At 41.6% G+C, this 16,840-nt stretch overlaps 1 long non-coding RNA gene across 1 annotated transcript in view; it reads left to right on the top strand.

Moving 5' to 3' along the window:
* The window catches only part of LOC129402350 (uncharacterized), a 345,176-nt gene that overhangs the window by 165,808 nt on the left and 162,528 nt on the right, over positions 1 to 16,840 (top strand). The window contains exon 2 of the long non-coding RNA XR_008628638.1: positions 14,363 to 14,454. This is a non-coding gene — a long non-coding RNA (uncharacterized LOC129402350). The remainder of the gene's footprint in view (positions 1 to 14,362; positions 14,455 to 16,840) is intronic.

The following is a 16,840-nucleotide window of genomic DNA, read 5'->3' as shown; positions in this document are numbered from 1 at the left end:
CTCCAATTCAAAAAGGTACTTTGGGTGCAATCATATTACTATTCATTCAGTGGAAATCTTGTTAGATGGATGAACTATAACGTTCCTGAAGGTGTGATTGGTGGTGTGGACTCTGTACATCCTAAAGAAAGAAGTAGTGAAAACATTTTAGGTTGATGATTAATTTTAGGACAATTCTTAAGCACTAGTTCCCCTTCGTTAAAACGGAGACACAAGTATCAGCCTTTGTCTAATTTAGTGCAATGCTAAGGTTAAAAACTACATTGTGATAAGCTCCCTAAGTACCTAATTATCAGGAAGTGATTTATATAACAAAACCTCTTGCCTATTTTGGTAATTTCGGTTCCTTTACAATATACTAATAAGTACCACTTTGGAAGAATCATACCCAATTTGTTTTACTCTTTGCAATGAATTGAAATGGTGGTGTTATGGAGTCCTTGCAAGAATTCCTCAAGTTTCAAATTTGATGCTCTCGGCATTTAACTGACAGTCTTAAAAGAGTTTTACCTTTGGAGGGGGGAATAAAACCAACCAATTTCAACTCTGTGAAGGGAAGATAGTAAATTTAATGTCTATGAAAGAAATTTTGAAATAGAAGATCAGTGTTTAGAAGCAGATCTGTGCTAGGGTCTGATTTCTATTCCACTAAGCATTTCTTACGAAGCTGGGATAGTTTTTGATAGACAATGCTACTGATGTAAATGCAAACATCCGGGGGGGGGGGGAATGGATTTGGGGGTGGGGGTGCTGGAGCAATAGTGCAGTGGGTAGAACTTTTGTCTTAAATTCTGCTGCCCTGGGTTCAATCCCCAACATCCCACATGGTCCCCTGAGCACTGCCAGGAGTAATTCCTGAACATAGAGCCAAGAGTAACCCCTGAGCAACACTGGGTGTGACCCAAAAAGCAAAGGGGAAAAAAAGTGGATTTTTTTTAAGAGCAGAAGGAACAACACTCCTATAAAAAGGTGGAGTTCACCAAATTTCTAGCACCCTGAATTTTAGATTTTTGCATGTGAAATTTTTGTGAACCCACACTTATAAAAGAGGTCCCATAGACCTAATGGCAATATGAAGTCAGATTCTGTGGATGGAGAGATAGATGATAATGATAAATAATAATGGGTGGAATTTGTTTTGGATTTTCTTCCAAGGTGTTCAGAGTATTTCATGTAGATGGAGCTTTATTTTTCACCGTAGGAGAGTATTTTCAGGAAGATGTTGACCCATCAGGAGGCCATAGGGAAATAGTTTCATTATCCCCTGGTACCAGACTGTGTAAGAAGAATATTTATCTTTCCAGGGTCTGAGATGAAGTGAAACATGCATAGTGATTCTGATCATATAGCCTTCACGTCCCCCGGGCCTCATTTCAGGGGCCGCAAGTGATTTAAGTGAAAACACTGAGAGTATATAAATATGGAAATTCCGCAAAGATATTTCCTCTTTTCGTAGCATTCTCAAGGCTCACTTTTTCTTAGCCATAATGTTCCATCTTCATAACGGGCTTCTGGGAGGCAGTGTGGGAGCTGAGAACATGTGGAAGGGCCATTTTCTGAGATTGGTCTCAATCTGGGCAATAAGAAGGCTGAGTTTCGAGACAATGAATCGAAGACTCTCAGATGTGCGGTGACATTTCTCAAGTCATCGACGTGAGCAAACAAACCAAATGCAAGGGGAAGGGCGCTGCCTGATAACACCCTTGTTGAAATGAGAAGGAGAGCCGCCTTCCTTGGCTGTTCAAGAGGAGCGGTCTTGGAAGGAAAATCACGAACTTTATTAGCTCCTATGACATGGCAGCTCTGATAATACTCTATTAAGGCCCTTTCCAATGTCCAGAGTTAAATAGGGAAAAGTGACGTGATTTTGCTTTTCACCCTTTCTCCAGTTCTTTCCAAATTCAACCTGTCCAGATTTTACTGACACACAAGCCCAGAATTATTTGCTCTCCACCCTCCCCCCCACCCCAGACAGAAGTTATGGATGACGATAATCCGTTTGTCATTGACACCTCCAAGGCAGAACGAGTAAATAAAGTTCTTGTCTGTAACACAGAGGTCATTTTGTGCAAACTTTGAGCCAGAATCTTCTCCGAGCTATCCCTTCATTCATTCCTTTTCTCTTTTCCTCTAAATGAACACCTTCAGCTATTAGCATTTTTCCCCCTACTACAAGAAAGTCATATTAATTACCAGACCATTCTTACTGTTGAAACATTCTTCATTCTAATGAACTTCTGCTTGCCTTTCTCTTCTCTCTAACCACTTGCCCTAGTTTCACGCTCTAGGGTAGCACAGATTAGAGTCCTTCCTTTTGACAAGCACTTTCATATCTGCAGGCAGAAATCTCATCATCACCTCAATGCACCTCTTCTCAAAGATAACATCCTTCTAAAGAACCAAACTGAGAGTCCCCCCTTTTAATTCATTCAACAAGCAGATTCAACAGATAGTCGCGTTTTTGAAGGCTGTGAGATCCTGGTCTCATTTATTCATGATAGCATACCTTAGTAGGTTAATGAGAAGGGTATGTGTTTTGTTTGTGCTTTTGAGGGGAAGTACACATGCATTGACTTTTTAAAAAAAATTTTAAACAAAGATGGGGCTGGAGCAATAGCACAGCAGGTAGGCTGACCTGGGTTCAATTCCCAGCATCCCATATGGCCCCCTGAGCACCACCAGGGTTGATTCCTGAGTGCAGAGCCAGGAGTAACCCCTGTGGAGCCAGGTGTGACCCCAAAAAAGCAATAACTAAATAAATAAATAAAAGATTATACTGAAATTCTAGTATATGTGCTGCCGAAGCGAGCACTATACTGAAATTCTAATGTAGTCTATAGCGGTGGCCTCATTCAAGGTAAGTTAGATATAAGTAATAGTTCTTATCTAGATGAAATGTGGATGAAGATATAAGGGTCCATGGGCTCATTTTAAATCTAATAAATTTCAAAATAAATTTCAGGGGGACAGGAATGATTGTATAATGGCATTTGCCTTGCACACAGCTGACCCTGGTTCAAGTTCAATCCCCATCATCCCATATGGTCCCCAGGAGTAATTTCAGAATGCAGAGCAGGAGTAACCGCTGAATATTGCCACCAACTATAACCCCCAAAGGCAAAAAAATATATATATATATATATAATAAATTTCTGTAAAACCAATTTTTTAAAAAAAAATTTTTCATTCTGAAGTAACTAATAATCTTAGTTGCAAATCCAAGCACCAAACCTAAGTCTTAGAGAACTAATTTAGCTTTTTGTTATTACAAACAGAGGCAGCTGCCTGCAGTCTCGGCAATTCATTATTTTTCATTATGAAATTATTTGTATCATTCGAGATAAAACGTTGGCATGTTGAAACTCATCATTCATTTTGGACTTCCCAGTGGAAATTGCACTCGAGAATGCATTTTAGACTCAGGAATGCAAACCACCAGACAGAATATCTCTTGTTTTTTTATTCTTCTGAAGGTTGCAGGCAAATAAAGAACTCCAGACTCCAACTGAAAGTGGCAGCATCCTTTGCTAGGACTCATTTCCAGATTTTGTTGTTTGTGCGCTTTTATTTCTCTCTTCTCCTTTCCTACGGCACTACTAATAATCTCACGAACACTGCACAGATGTTTTCCCCATTCTGTGGCATACTTATTTTTCAAGTGGCTTCTGAGAGCAGATGTTCCCATGTGTCTTTGTAACTCCTTTTCAGTTGATGCTTTTGTAATGTTGAAAAAAAAATCAGGGTAGAGAGGGAAAATACTAAAGATGGAAGAACAATTGCAGAAGAAAAATAAAGACCAGTAGAACCAAGTTTCACTTTTAGTTTTTTTTTTTAAATGATGAGTCGATGAAAGAGGTTCCATTCAATTTAGCCGAATTTATAAGTGTTTATTGAAAACCTATGTGGAGGTCCCTTGGCTCAGCCCCGGAAGAGTTCAAAATAGACAGATGTCACGTAGGTCTGAGGATGGATATTTGCAAAACAAGAACACATTCACAAGGCAGATATGTGAGCTGGTACCTGAGACAGAAGGCGAGAAGAAAGTTTGAAGTTGAACACATATGCTGATGTGCATAAGAGAAAAGTAAAATTATAGGCAACATTTCAGTTATGTTTTATGTGATGGAATAATTTGAAATATAGATAAACACAGAAAATGATTTAAAGTTGCAGAGTTTCCTTCTTTTTTGCAATAATTTGGGGGTTCTTGATACTGGGTTTTTGGTTTTGATTGGTTTGAGGCTGCGTTTGCTTTTGGGGGGGAATTAAAATTTTTTGAGGGTTCCTCACCAAGCAGTGCTCAAGATTTAATTCCTGGATCTGTGCTCAGAATCACTCCTGGCTGGGCTCAGGACCATATGTGGTGCCAGGTAGCAAATCCTTACCTGCTGTGCTATCTCGACAGCTCCAATCAAAGTTATTGTTCTACAAGTGTTGGAAGACATACCTCTGCTTGTCACCATCTAAAGTTCTCTAGATCTCCTTTCCAGTTCATTCCAGCTGGTGATAACTTCCCATCGCAACAGATTGGAGAAAGATAATAATAGCTAAGTCCATTACAGTATACTCTTCAATTCTTAGAAGCCCATCTTTTGGTTTTATAAATCTGTCTCCGAAAACTTAAAACACTGGTCCCTTTCTTCCCTGTCTAAAGAAGAAAAGAGAGGCCTCAAGAAGTGATTATCCTAAACTTGATATTTCATGTGAAAAGGAATTTAGAAGCAATTTCATGCGACTAAAGCATGAAAGGCAGTTTAACAATTGGTGTTATTAATTATAGATAGAAATGGAGGCAAAGTTGGAATAACAGCCTTGGAAAAAGAGTTTCCTATACAAAAAATATAGATAGATAGATAGATAGATAGATAGATAGATATACACACATATAGTATGTATATGTATATAATAAAAAGATTAAAAGAAATGTTATTCTACCTTATATGGAGAGAGAGCTGTACTAAATACATTAGTCCAAACTATTAACATTGCAGAATTTAGAGTACTTCCATAGAGCATGAATTAATTAATTAGTATTTCTGGCACTAATGCAATAAAATACTAATTGTAATACAGATGTATTATTGATCTAAATTCATCAATAAAATGTTCCCTTATAAGCAGTATCCCCTATAAGAAGCTAGGGAAGAAGGGAAAGTATTCAGAATCATTTTCAGGTAATGAATTTGAAGTCTTTAAAAAGATGGTTGCAGTGGAGATGTAAGCCTTAATTATTTGTAAAAACATTTGCAAAAACGTTTGCGGGGCACTGAGTTTTCTGATGATGCTGGGTTAGCCTAGACTTTCAGCACATGCATTGGGCCCAGCCATGCTTAAACCATCTAGTACAGCACAAAGTAGTTCCAGCTCAGCTACTTAAACAGAGAATTTTTTCAACACCCTCTATCTTCCCTAGTACGGCCTTTCTCATCCTGGTATTTCCATTGCTACAACTCCTGAAAATCAATGTTTCAGATATCTGAGCCCTCCAGAGGAGCGAATTTCAAAAATCAATACATCAGCAAAAATTCACCACTTTACCCTCCTTGTGAATGGATGAACAGTATCATTGTATCATTTTCATCCGGTTGTTCATCGACTTACTCGAGCGGGCACCAGTAATGTCTCCATTCATCTCAGCCCTGAGATTTCAGCAGCCTCTCCTTACTCCTCTTTTCCAAGGATTGGAGGCTCTTTTCAGGGTCAGGGAAATGAGACCTGTTATTGTTACTGTTTTTGGCATATCGAATATGCCACATACTCGGGCCAAGCCTCACTCATGAGTGAACATATTTCTGTACCATGCACCGTGTGGCTGCAAAGTGACCGCACAACACATTCTCATAAAGGGAAATATGTGTGTGTATATATATATATACATGTATATGTATATTCATATATATATGCGCCTCTCGGAGAACCCGGAAGCTACCGAGAGTATCCTGCCTGCACGAAAGAGCCTGGCAAACTCCCCGTGGATGAATAGTATTAAAAAAAGCACAGGTCACTTAACTCTTGCTGGAATCTTTACATATTTTGAATGGTTGAGAAGTAGTAGAAATATCTGGCGTCCCCCTTCATTGACTAAAAGCATAAAAGCGATGCTTTCAGGGAATAGGGACATCTTTTCAGTAGCAAAAGAAGTCTGTGATATAGGAAAACAAATACTTGGTTCTTTCCCCCATTATAGTGCATACTACAAAGTTATGTGCCTGTGGGTGATTGATGAATAAGAATATTTGAGCACATTTCTGTTCAACATTGTTTTCAAATAATAATTTGAATGATAAGGGTCAGGGAGATAGTACAGGGGTTGTCACATGCCTTTTATGAAGCCACCTCAGCTTGAGCCTTAGCACTGCCAGCTGGGGGACTGGACAGCCAGGGTGACCAAGATAATCTTCCAACCACAGCCCTCTTCCAGTGAACCCCTATCGTGAATGTCTGAGAATTGCCAAGAGTAAGAGTCTATATCCTCCTTCCTCCCGCCTTGGCCAAAAGGGGGGACAGGGAAGGAAAATCTCCATTGTAATCTCTGGAAAAAGTTTATTAAGAGTTATTTCTTTTGTTGTTGTTGTTAAAAATGTATTTTGTTTTGTTTTTTTTTAATTTTTAATTAGTGGATCACCGTGAGGGTACAGTTACAGATTTATACATTTTTGTGCTCATGTTTCACCCATACAAAGTTTGAGAACCCATCCCTTCACCAGTGCCCATTCCCCACCACCAGTAAACTCAGCGTCCCTCCCACCCTCCCCAGACCCGTCTCCCCCCACCCCAAACTGCCACTACGGCAGGGTATTCCCTTTCATTCTCTCTTTCTGATTAGGTGTTGTGGTTTGCAATAAAGGTGTTGAGCAGCCATTGCGTTCAGTCTCTAGTCTACATTCGGCACTTGTCACCCCTCCCCCGCATGACCTCTGACCACATTTTACTTGGTGTTCCCTTCTCTGAGTTGCCCAGAATGAGAGACAAGCCTCCAAGCCATGGAGTTAACCTCCTAGTACATATTTCTACTATTCTTGGGTGTTAGATTCCTAGTCTATTATTCTATATTCCACAGATGAGTGCAATCTTTCTATGTCTGTCTCTCTCTTTCTGACTCATTTCACTTAGCATGATACTTTCCATGCTGATCCACTTATATGCAAACTTCATGACTTCATTTTTTCTAACAGCTGCATAGTATTCCATTGTATAGATGTACCAAAGTTTCTTCAACCAGTCATCTGTTCTAGGGCACTCGGGTTTTTTCCAGATTCTGGCTATTGTAAACAGTGCTGCAATGAACATATAAGTGCAGATGTCATTTCGACTATAATTTTTTGCTCTATTAAGAGTTATTTATAAAAAAAAAGTATCAAGGGAGATTTGGGTCTTGATTTTGACTCTTGTCTTCCTTTAATGGTGAGATGTAATTCACGTAAAACACTTAGAGATGTAAGCTTGTAAATCATGTTGAAAGTCACTTTTATTCTTTCCACACACAAAAAAAACTGATTTTTTCCCAGAAAGTGTAAGTTGAGTTAAGGACAATCCAGGGAGAGTAAAAAGAGTTAATGTAGAGACTGTAATTGAGGGGGGAAATATAGTAGTGCCTATATGCTCAGCTCATTATTTAATTACTTCAGCTTACAAAGATGACAAATTATAAATCCTACGTGCTTAATCAAATTAATTATGAACTGATTAACATATATACTTTCGTTCATGAGATCACACAAGCAAGACCTACCAGCTAAGTGTCTACTAAATGAAGAGACAACATTTAGCCTTGCATGCAGCATTCTATATAAAGAGTAAATGTCAGCCATGAAAATGCCACATTGGACTGGAAGGTGGATCCTTTAAAGCTGGAAGAACTGAGCTTCAATTTCTCTCTTCTTTTCATTTAGATATTCCTCTGTGAATCAGATACTGGTATTTTCTCACCTGCATTGACTTCTTAGTAGGGTGTTGTCATCAAAACTATTTTTGTTGGGAATGAAGAGATAGTACATCGGGTAAGGCACTTGCCTTGCACAGGGACCACCTGGGTTTGATCTCTGATGCTCCATCTGGTCCCTTAAGCCTGCCAGGAGTGATCCCTGAGTGCAAAGCTGGGAGTGAGCTCGGGGTCCGGCCAGGTGTGCCCCCACCAAAAAACAGAACAAAACAAAAACCAGATGAGTGAGCAAATGGCTTCGTTTAGGGTCTATCTGGCTGGAGTGGTAGCACAGGGGGTAGGGCATTTGCCTTGCAGTGGCCGACCTGGGTTCGATTCTTGTACCTCTCGGAGAACCCAGCAAGCTACGGAGAGTACCCTGCCCACAAGGCAGAGCCTGGCAAGCTACCAGTAGTGTATTTGATATGCCAAAAACAGTAACAACAAGTCTCACAATGGAGACATTACTGGTGCCTGCTCGAACAAATTGATGAACAATGGGACAACAGTGACAGTGACAGAGTCTATCTAATCTCTCTATTCATTAATGTGAGTCTCAAAGATAAAATTTACTACTCCTCAAACCCCAAATAAACAAAAATGCCATTTGTTATATCTGGTAGGTGGTTCGCACCTAAGTGCATCGATATGAACTTTGGGAGAACTCATATGACTCACAGCTCAGAATGATTGACGTCACCTGGATAATGAGTCATACAGGGTCACAGAGGGACGCCAGGAGATTTACTACGGACAAGTACAAAGTAATATATGCATGTGGCAGAAAGCCACTAGATATTCCGTGTGTGGAGGCAAACTAAGCAATTTGATTTTCTAAGGGGACGAAGAGCAGGCCTGGTTAACGGGTCTGATATAATGAGACACTGGGTGACGGAGTGTGTCATCAGGACAGAAATGGGAAATCTCATGACCTGTCAGAGAAAGGTGTGAGTATGGAAGGATCAAATTGAAGTTCAGGTCTAACTTATGATTCCAACTGCTTCTGTGGCCTTAAATAGATGGATTAGTGCTTCTTCGCCTCGGTTTCTGCAGTTCTAAAACAAGTGAGAGGAGAAACTTCTCTGCTTAATGTACACAATTCTCGCTGATGTAGTATAGGATCTAAAACGTATTGACTTGGAAAGAGGTTCACTTTTTAAATATTTTAACATGAATACAACAGAATAAAAAAATATCTCCCATTGCACCCCTAGTTTCACATCTAAACACATACTCATAATCAGATATAAAATGGCAATTCAGTTTTCTTTTTTATCTGGTGTCTTGTTAGAAACATCTCATCTTTAAATCATTCCCATTTTTATAATGCGTGCATGGGGGAAAAGAAGTAGAGGGAGAAACGTGTGGATGTAAAAATGAAAATTTGAAATGCTTATAAAAGAGAGAGAGAAATATGAAGAGATTCCAGGATTGGTTTTTATAGAGAATAATGTTTCAACATCAGGATCTTGAGGATGACTAGATAGAAGAATTTGCCGCAATGTAAAGTGATCACGCATATTAAGTTTGCAGCAAATACTGATTAAGTGAGTCATTCATCTGACTTTAAGCCCTATTGATTTTAATATTAATGGAATGAGAAAAAAGTCACTTTAGACTTTTGGGCTATCCAGTCATCTTGAGTGAACCCATGTGTGATACTAAGATTTATAAGAAAAATATGTATCTGATCTTCATCCATCCAGTTCCTGCCTAGAGTTGCCAGAACACTTATAGTTTCCAAATCTTTAAAGTCACAGAACCCTAATTGGAGGTGGATGGGGGAAGTCTGAAAATTAAAGGACTATTTTCCATCTCTGTTCATCCTATACCTCTGTATAAGCAGCAGAATCACATTGGTGATGCCTCTCATTTGCTGCCACAAGATGAGGAGACATCATGTGTGTGTATGTGTTTGTGTGTGTGTGTGTGTGTGAAAGAGAGAGAGAGACAGAGAGAGAGTATGATTTCCTAGTTTTGCAGAATACTCTAATAGTGAGTCTTATTCCAATTTTACAAGACCCAGGCCGTGAAAGTAAGACAGATGCTTCCTCTCTGCTTTGTTCTTTTTGTTTGTTTCTTTAGTAGTTAGCTCCCCTGATACCTCTCCATGTTTATTATTGATCCCCCATCACTGCTTTCACAGAAACAGGAAGGAAGGAAGGAAGGGAGACAGACAGGACAAGGAGGCAATGGGGAGGGGTTCTTGGCAGTGGTTGTTGAAGCAGACAAGGAGGTAACTCATAAGAGAGGCAGTAATCGGAGTCGGCAATTAAGTGTGGATTCTCTCAACAAAACAACACTCAGAAACCACCAGAACCAGACTCTTCTGCAACTTTTCCAGATGTTGGGGTCAGGGGGGAATGTACTGTTCCCCGTTCTCTTGGTTCATGGATTCTCCCGCTGCAGCACTGTAGCACTGTCGCCCCGTTGTTCATCGATTTGCTCGAGCAGCACCAGTAACATCTCCATTGTGAGACTTGTTACTGTTTTTGGCATATCGAAGATGCCATGGGTAGCTTGCCAAGTTCTGCCATGCATGTGGGATACTCTCAGTAATTTACCAGGCCAGGCTTTTCTAGAGGGATGGAGGAAAGGAACCCGGGCTGGCTGCATGCAAGGCAAACGCCCTACCCATTGTGCTATCGCTCCAGTCCACAGAGAAAATGAGGTGAAAACAATCATGAGTGAGCCTCTCAGATTTCCACTGGAGATGTTAAAGGAAACCAGGGCTCGGGCATATGCACATTCATGGAAGTGTGAGGGAAAATCAACACCCTTCCATCACCCCTCCTTCCTCCAGCCCATTTTGTTTTGTTTTTGTAGACCTAGTGGAATTCTGGTCGATGATCCTTTTTTAGGATGACTTCAGCTGTGAACCGTTGACTGTGTGCACAGCATAGGGAGAAAGATATTTCTCATGCTCATTCTGGAATTCCTCTTAGAAAGCAAATTGTGTTTAAGGAAACACCTTGAGAGGCCACTTAAAGGAGTAGGTGCGGTTCTTTGAACAATTGCTTAGTGAGAGACAAAATAATGCAGTGATGGCTAAATTGCTCTATTCAAAATGACCCAGGAGAGCGGCAGGAAGAAATGGGGGAGAGTGAAGAAATACCCCCGGGGATAGTTCTTTAAATGTTGTCCTATTTGGGATGTTCAGTTTCCGCTGCTACAAGGGAACCCCTTGACAATCCTTTCTGAATTGCAGTAAAGCCACCAGTGAGATGCCCTGTGTCTCGTTTTGTTTGATGGCATTTGCAGGAGACAATTCTATTTCGTACTGGGTTAGAGCCAGAGTGGGAAGGCATAGACCTGGCTGTGGGGGTGCCAGGAACAGAACTGGAAGGAGGGAATTGCTACTGAGGTAGTTGAGAGTGAGAGCCGGTTGGGATGTATAAGAATTGGGGCCACGTGGGCTTATCTCTCCTCCTTCACGTTTCACTCCTTGTTGCGTCTCGGCATTGTATTGGGAAGATAAACCCCAGTTGATATTTGATTTGCACAGATTCCTGGGGTTTTGCAGAAACAGCTTTTCTCACCAAAATCACTCTTCTGTCTGTGATCTGCTCACCAATCATGGCCATCGGTTGCTGCTTTCTCAGAATCAAGGAGCGTCAGCACTTGATATTTGAGAAAACACCTCAACCATGTTCCCTGTTGTAGGTGAAGGCAAAAGTCATGCACTCCTTATCGACAGAACCCCAAACAGAGCATTTAACCTATTGGATTGTTTCAATTGTTCAATTTCAAGTGATAATGATTTTTTTCTTAAGTACTTATTGATCACTTGTGGAAATTTTACATGTTTAAGCACTTAATATGTATGCCTTGGATCCTAATAATTTGCTAAACTATCATGTAAACAACCAAAGTGGGGGGAAGAGAAGGAGAGAGAGAGAGAGCAAGAGAGAGAGAGAGAGAGAGAGAGAGAGCGGGAGAGAGAGAGCATAATAGTGTTGAGCTTGAATAAGAGCTGTGGGGGGGAAAGAAAAGATCAATGACTGAATTAAGAAAGTAAGTCTTAGGAGCTGGAGATTTAATGACGGACGTCTGGCATTTGCCATGCATGTGGCTGACCTGGCCTCAGTACCTAGCACCCCATAGGGTTCCCCCTAAGCTCAGATGCAGGAATAACTTCAGATCACTACCAGGTATGCCCCCCCCACCTCCCCCACACTTCAAAGAAGAAAAGTCTGTCTTGTATGGGATTCTGCTCTCACAGAAGACACAAACTTATCACGAGAGAATCTCATTTGAATGTCTGAGGAGAGTCCCATACACTTGACAAGAACTGCAGGGATGGGCATTTGAGATGAAAATATGAGAACTGCAAACAGAGGGTCTTTGACCCCAAAGTGAAGTCAGTGGCTTGAGTTTGAGAAAGGTTTACAAGTTTTGACATTTCACAACTCTTGAATAGGAGATGTCGGCGATAAAAGGTTTGAAGTATATACCCAATGAAACTGAAAAAACGAAAGCAACTTCTTTTTTTGTACTCCAAGCAAAACATGCCTGAACCAAGAGAGAAAGGAATGGGCAAGAGCAGAGGCTGTACTTTTTGGGGGGTGAGGGTGCAGATAAATCCAGTGTGCTCAGGGGTTGCTCCATTGGTGCTTAGAAGGGGGACCAGTTGTGACAACAATTGAACCAGGGACTTCTGCAGGCTAAGCACATGCTTCCCACCCTTTAAGCAGAAATACAGTTCAGTCTATTTATCCAATAATGATTCTATCACTTGTATCACTTGTCATCCCGTTGATCTTCAATTTCCTCAAGCAGGCACCAGTAACATCTCCATTTGTCCCTGTCATGTGCTAGTGTAGCCCAGTGGCATCTGTTCGCTCCAGGAACACAACGAGCCTCAAACCGTTTGTTCAGGGAGTTGATGAAGAAATCTGACCATCTTGTAGGTGGGCAGCCATGCGGTCTTTTGACGTCCCGTAGAATCCAGTTCGTAACAGCTCTAGTCCAGTGGTTGTCTCTGAATCACATTACGTGTCCAGCCCATCTGATTTTCAACACCTTGACAAACAAGACAGTGTCCCTGATTCTTGACCGTCGACGGAGGTCAGAACTCCGGATTCTTTCTTTCACTTGATCGAAACATGATACTCCTAGCATAGCTCTTTCGATTCCTCTTTGGGATACCCGAATAGCGTTCTCATCCTATTTTCGTAGGGCCCAGATCTCTGAGGTGTATGTTAGTGCAGGAAGAACGATGGCGTCAAAAATTTGTGCCCAGAGCTGGAGGTTCTTCATCCTCTTAACCACTTCTTCGACACTCTTGGGGGCGTTCCATGCCACTCTCTTCCTCGTGCACAGCTCAGATGCCGGGTCGTTTGTCATGTCGAGTTCTCGACCTAGGTACACATAACTGCTGCACTTGGAGATGTTCGTGCATTGAGGGCAAATGGAACATCAGGCACTAGTCCGTTTCTCATGAACATTGTCTTTATCTGCAGTCTGACCTTTCCACACTCACGGTCAAAGTCGGCCAGCATTCGTGCCGCTTGGCTGATATTTGGACTCTACATGAAGTATTTTACATAGTGAATGATGTCTTGAAGCACTCAGATGTTGAACAGAAAAAGAGAGCGCACCTAAAGTCAAGAAGGTGACATATGGTAAAATAAGCCATCTGTCAGATTTTAAGCTCACTACTCAGTTTCTCCAATTTTTAAAAAGACACAGCTAAGTCGTGCCATGAGAGACGGACATTTCCTAGAAAAAGCCTTTATGGTCAGTTCCCTCTCCCGTGATCTGAGCTAGGAGACGACCTCCAAAGAATATTGGCCAGTCCTATGGCAAGGGAAATGTGTAGTTTGATTTTGACAGGTATTGGGGCAATTTCTGTGAACATTGTTCCGACTTTGGTACCTTGCAGATACTAATGCCAGCGGGCAAGTAAAATCAGTTTTCTTTAGAAACAGGGAGAAACGCAAAGTTATAAAGTCAAAGGACCTCTCAGTCTCTCAGAAGATACAGAATATAGGGAAGCCAGGGGCAGACAGTGACTTTGAATTTTCATCCTTTGTATCCTATAAGTAAGTGTTTATGACAGTCTGCGAAGCCAGGACAGAATAATGGCCGTTAGGATGCTTCACACGTGTCTGGCCTTGCCTGGATTCCCAGCATCATGGGGTCTCCTGAACATCACCAGGGGGTGTCACTCTGGTCCTTGGCATCACTGAGGTGGTCCAGGTAACCCCAGCAACTGAGCAGCGTAGCATCCTTGGGACCTTGCATTAAAAGGGTGGTTCAGTTGGCCAAGGGCCATCAGTGGGCTTGCAGACCTCCCAAAGCAACACTTGGGAGACCCACAGCCCCTCCCCCCCAAGAGCTTAGAATGTTTTTAAATGATTCATTTTTACACTGACATTTATCTTGCCGTTTAATACGAAGGCGCAATGATTGACCTCATCATTGGTATTTGCGTTTTAGGTGTTTGGTGTTCCAGAATCAATCCCATCACTAGTGTTTCCAGCTGCGCTCCCAGCGACCCTCGCCGGCCTCCTTCACAGCTACGTTTTCAGGTTTGGATGTTGTACTTTGGATCTCGTGCTTATGGTATTATTGACCTTGTGGTTTAGACATATACATATACCATCGCTCGTACAACATTTTTCATATATTCTTTCAAGACTCTAAGGTTTAGTCATTTTGTTTGTTGGTTTGTTCTGTTTTCTTTTTTTTTTTTTGAAGGGGGACTCATACATAGTAGTGCTCAGGTTTTACTCCTGGTTCTCTGCCCAGGGAACAATCCTAGCCCGAGCAATCCAGGGCAAGCGTTCACTGAACCCTTCAATAAACCTGAATTTGTTCCCTGTTATCTCGCATATGGGCCCCTGAGCACTGCCAGGAGTAATTCCTGAATGCAGAGCCAAGAGTAACCCTTGAACAATGCCAGGTGTGACAACGCACCCCCCACTAAAAACGAACAAATAAACAAAAAAAAAAAACCATTTTTCTGCTGTATTTTTTTTAAGGACTGGAACAATAGCACAGCAGGTAGGGCATTTGCCTTGCACAAGGCCAACCGGGGTTTGACAACTCTGTCCCTCTCGGAGAGCCCAGCAAGCTACAGAGAGTATCCCTCCTGCATGGCAGAGCCAGGCAAGCTCCCCGTGGTATATTCAATATGCCAAAAACATTAACAACAAGTCTCACAATGGATACATTACTGGTGCGTTCTCAAGCAAATTGATGAACAACGGGACAACAGTGCTACCGTGCTTTTTTTTTTTAAACAACAGTGCTTATTTCTGGTGGACAGGGTCAATTCAAGATGCCATATTTTAGCCAAATTTTTCTTCCATTAAGAGGATTGTTGGTGTTGTTTGTATGGAATTTGGATATTTAAAGCAACACAAATCACTACTCGAGTAGCAGATTTTTTAAATTTGCTACCCTCCATCTTTCTCCCCCCTCCCCCACACATACCTGACTTTGTTTAAAAAAAAAAGAAATTCCCTTTCCCCTTTAATTATGTCCTTTCTTTACAATGATAATACAGGAGGGCCTGAAAGATAGGACCGCAAGGAAGGCATTTACCTTGCATGCAACTGATGGAGGTTTGATCCCTGGCACCATGTATGATCCCCTGAGCCCCACTAGGATCCTTGAGCACAGTGCTAAGAGTAAAGCCCTGAGCACTACCAGACAGTGCACCCCCCTCAATTCCCCCCACCAAAATACGGTAGTAAAGTGATGAGAACCAAGGCACTAAATGACAAAAGTCTCCTCCCTTGTCTCGGCACTGGGTTCCCATACTGAGAAGTAGTGAAGACGGCTTGACCTTTGACAGCACCCCCTGAACACACTTACTCTCAGTCGGGATGTGTGATCGGGGGAAAGTGGAAGAGTTCAGAGCAAATTTGAACACTTTAGAGTTGGTCTCTCCCTCCTGTCACTGAGTTCTTGCCTTCTGCACACACCAAAGCTCTACTTGAATAGAAGCAAAATTCGCCCCTTCTCCATCTACCCATCCATCCTAGAGCAGACCAGCCAGGGTGGATGTTTCCAATAAGGCAAAGAGACCCCGAGTGCAATGATCCCATTTAATTTGCCTCTTGCCTGGGTTTCGCTGGTACTTACACTAAATAATTGAGGCAGGTCCTGGCCCGCATTTCTAGATGGAATAGGCCTTTTCCACCTGCGGGTTTTGCCTTTTCACTCAACTTTAAGGAAAGTTTAAGCATTTACCAGGTTAAGTCCTCAGAGGAAATCTCTCCTTGGGATTCTTTGTATTATAACTACATATAATTCTTTTCTGACTTGCCTCACCAAGAGAAAAAAAAAAGAAGGGTGTTGGCATTTTTAAAGGCTGTCTGTCTGCATTTTATTATATAAATCAGTTTTCTTGCCCGAGTCAAAGGTCATTTCTCCTGCTGCATAACAATACTTTTCAACCTAATATTAAAAGCTGGCTTCATTTTACTTTGTAATATAAAGCTTCACTTTGGCATTAATATCATTCAAAAGGCAGCTGCCCCACATAATAGGTTTCTTTAAGCAAAATGAGAAAACACAAATTTATCAAACACTTTTTCCGTATGGAGGCTACAGTTTTGATGGAATAAAAAAAAAAAACCTCAGCCAATCAGTCTATTGCTTTTGAAAGATGCTCAATCCATGGGTCTGACTGACAGGAGATTGAATGGCCAATAGGTTTATTTCTCCACGATATATTTATGGAGCCCTTTCTAATGGGAACGGAAAGAAGGAATGGGACATTTATTTAATCAAAGTACAATGGACATAAAACATGACACTACCAGGTGTGAGCAATAGGAAAGAGTGGAGGTCATTTGCCTTGCACATGGCCAACCCGGGTTTGATCTCCGGCATCCCAGATGGTCCCTCGAGCACTGTCAGGAGAGTGACCCATGAGCACAGAACCAGGAGTAAGCCCTGAGCTTT

This window comes from Sorex araneus, chromosome 2 (assembly GCF_027595985.1).
Source record: "Sorex araneus isolate mSorAra2 chromosome 2, mSorAra2.pri, whole genome shotgun sequence".
Taxonomy (NCBI): Eukaryota; Metazoa; Chordata; class Mammalia; order Eulipotyphla; family Soricidae; genus Sorex; species Sorex araneus.
This window is presented reverse-complemented; position numbering and strand designations above follow the sequence as displayed.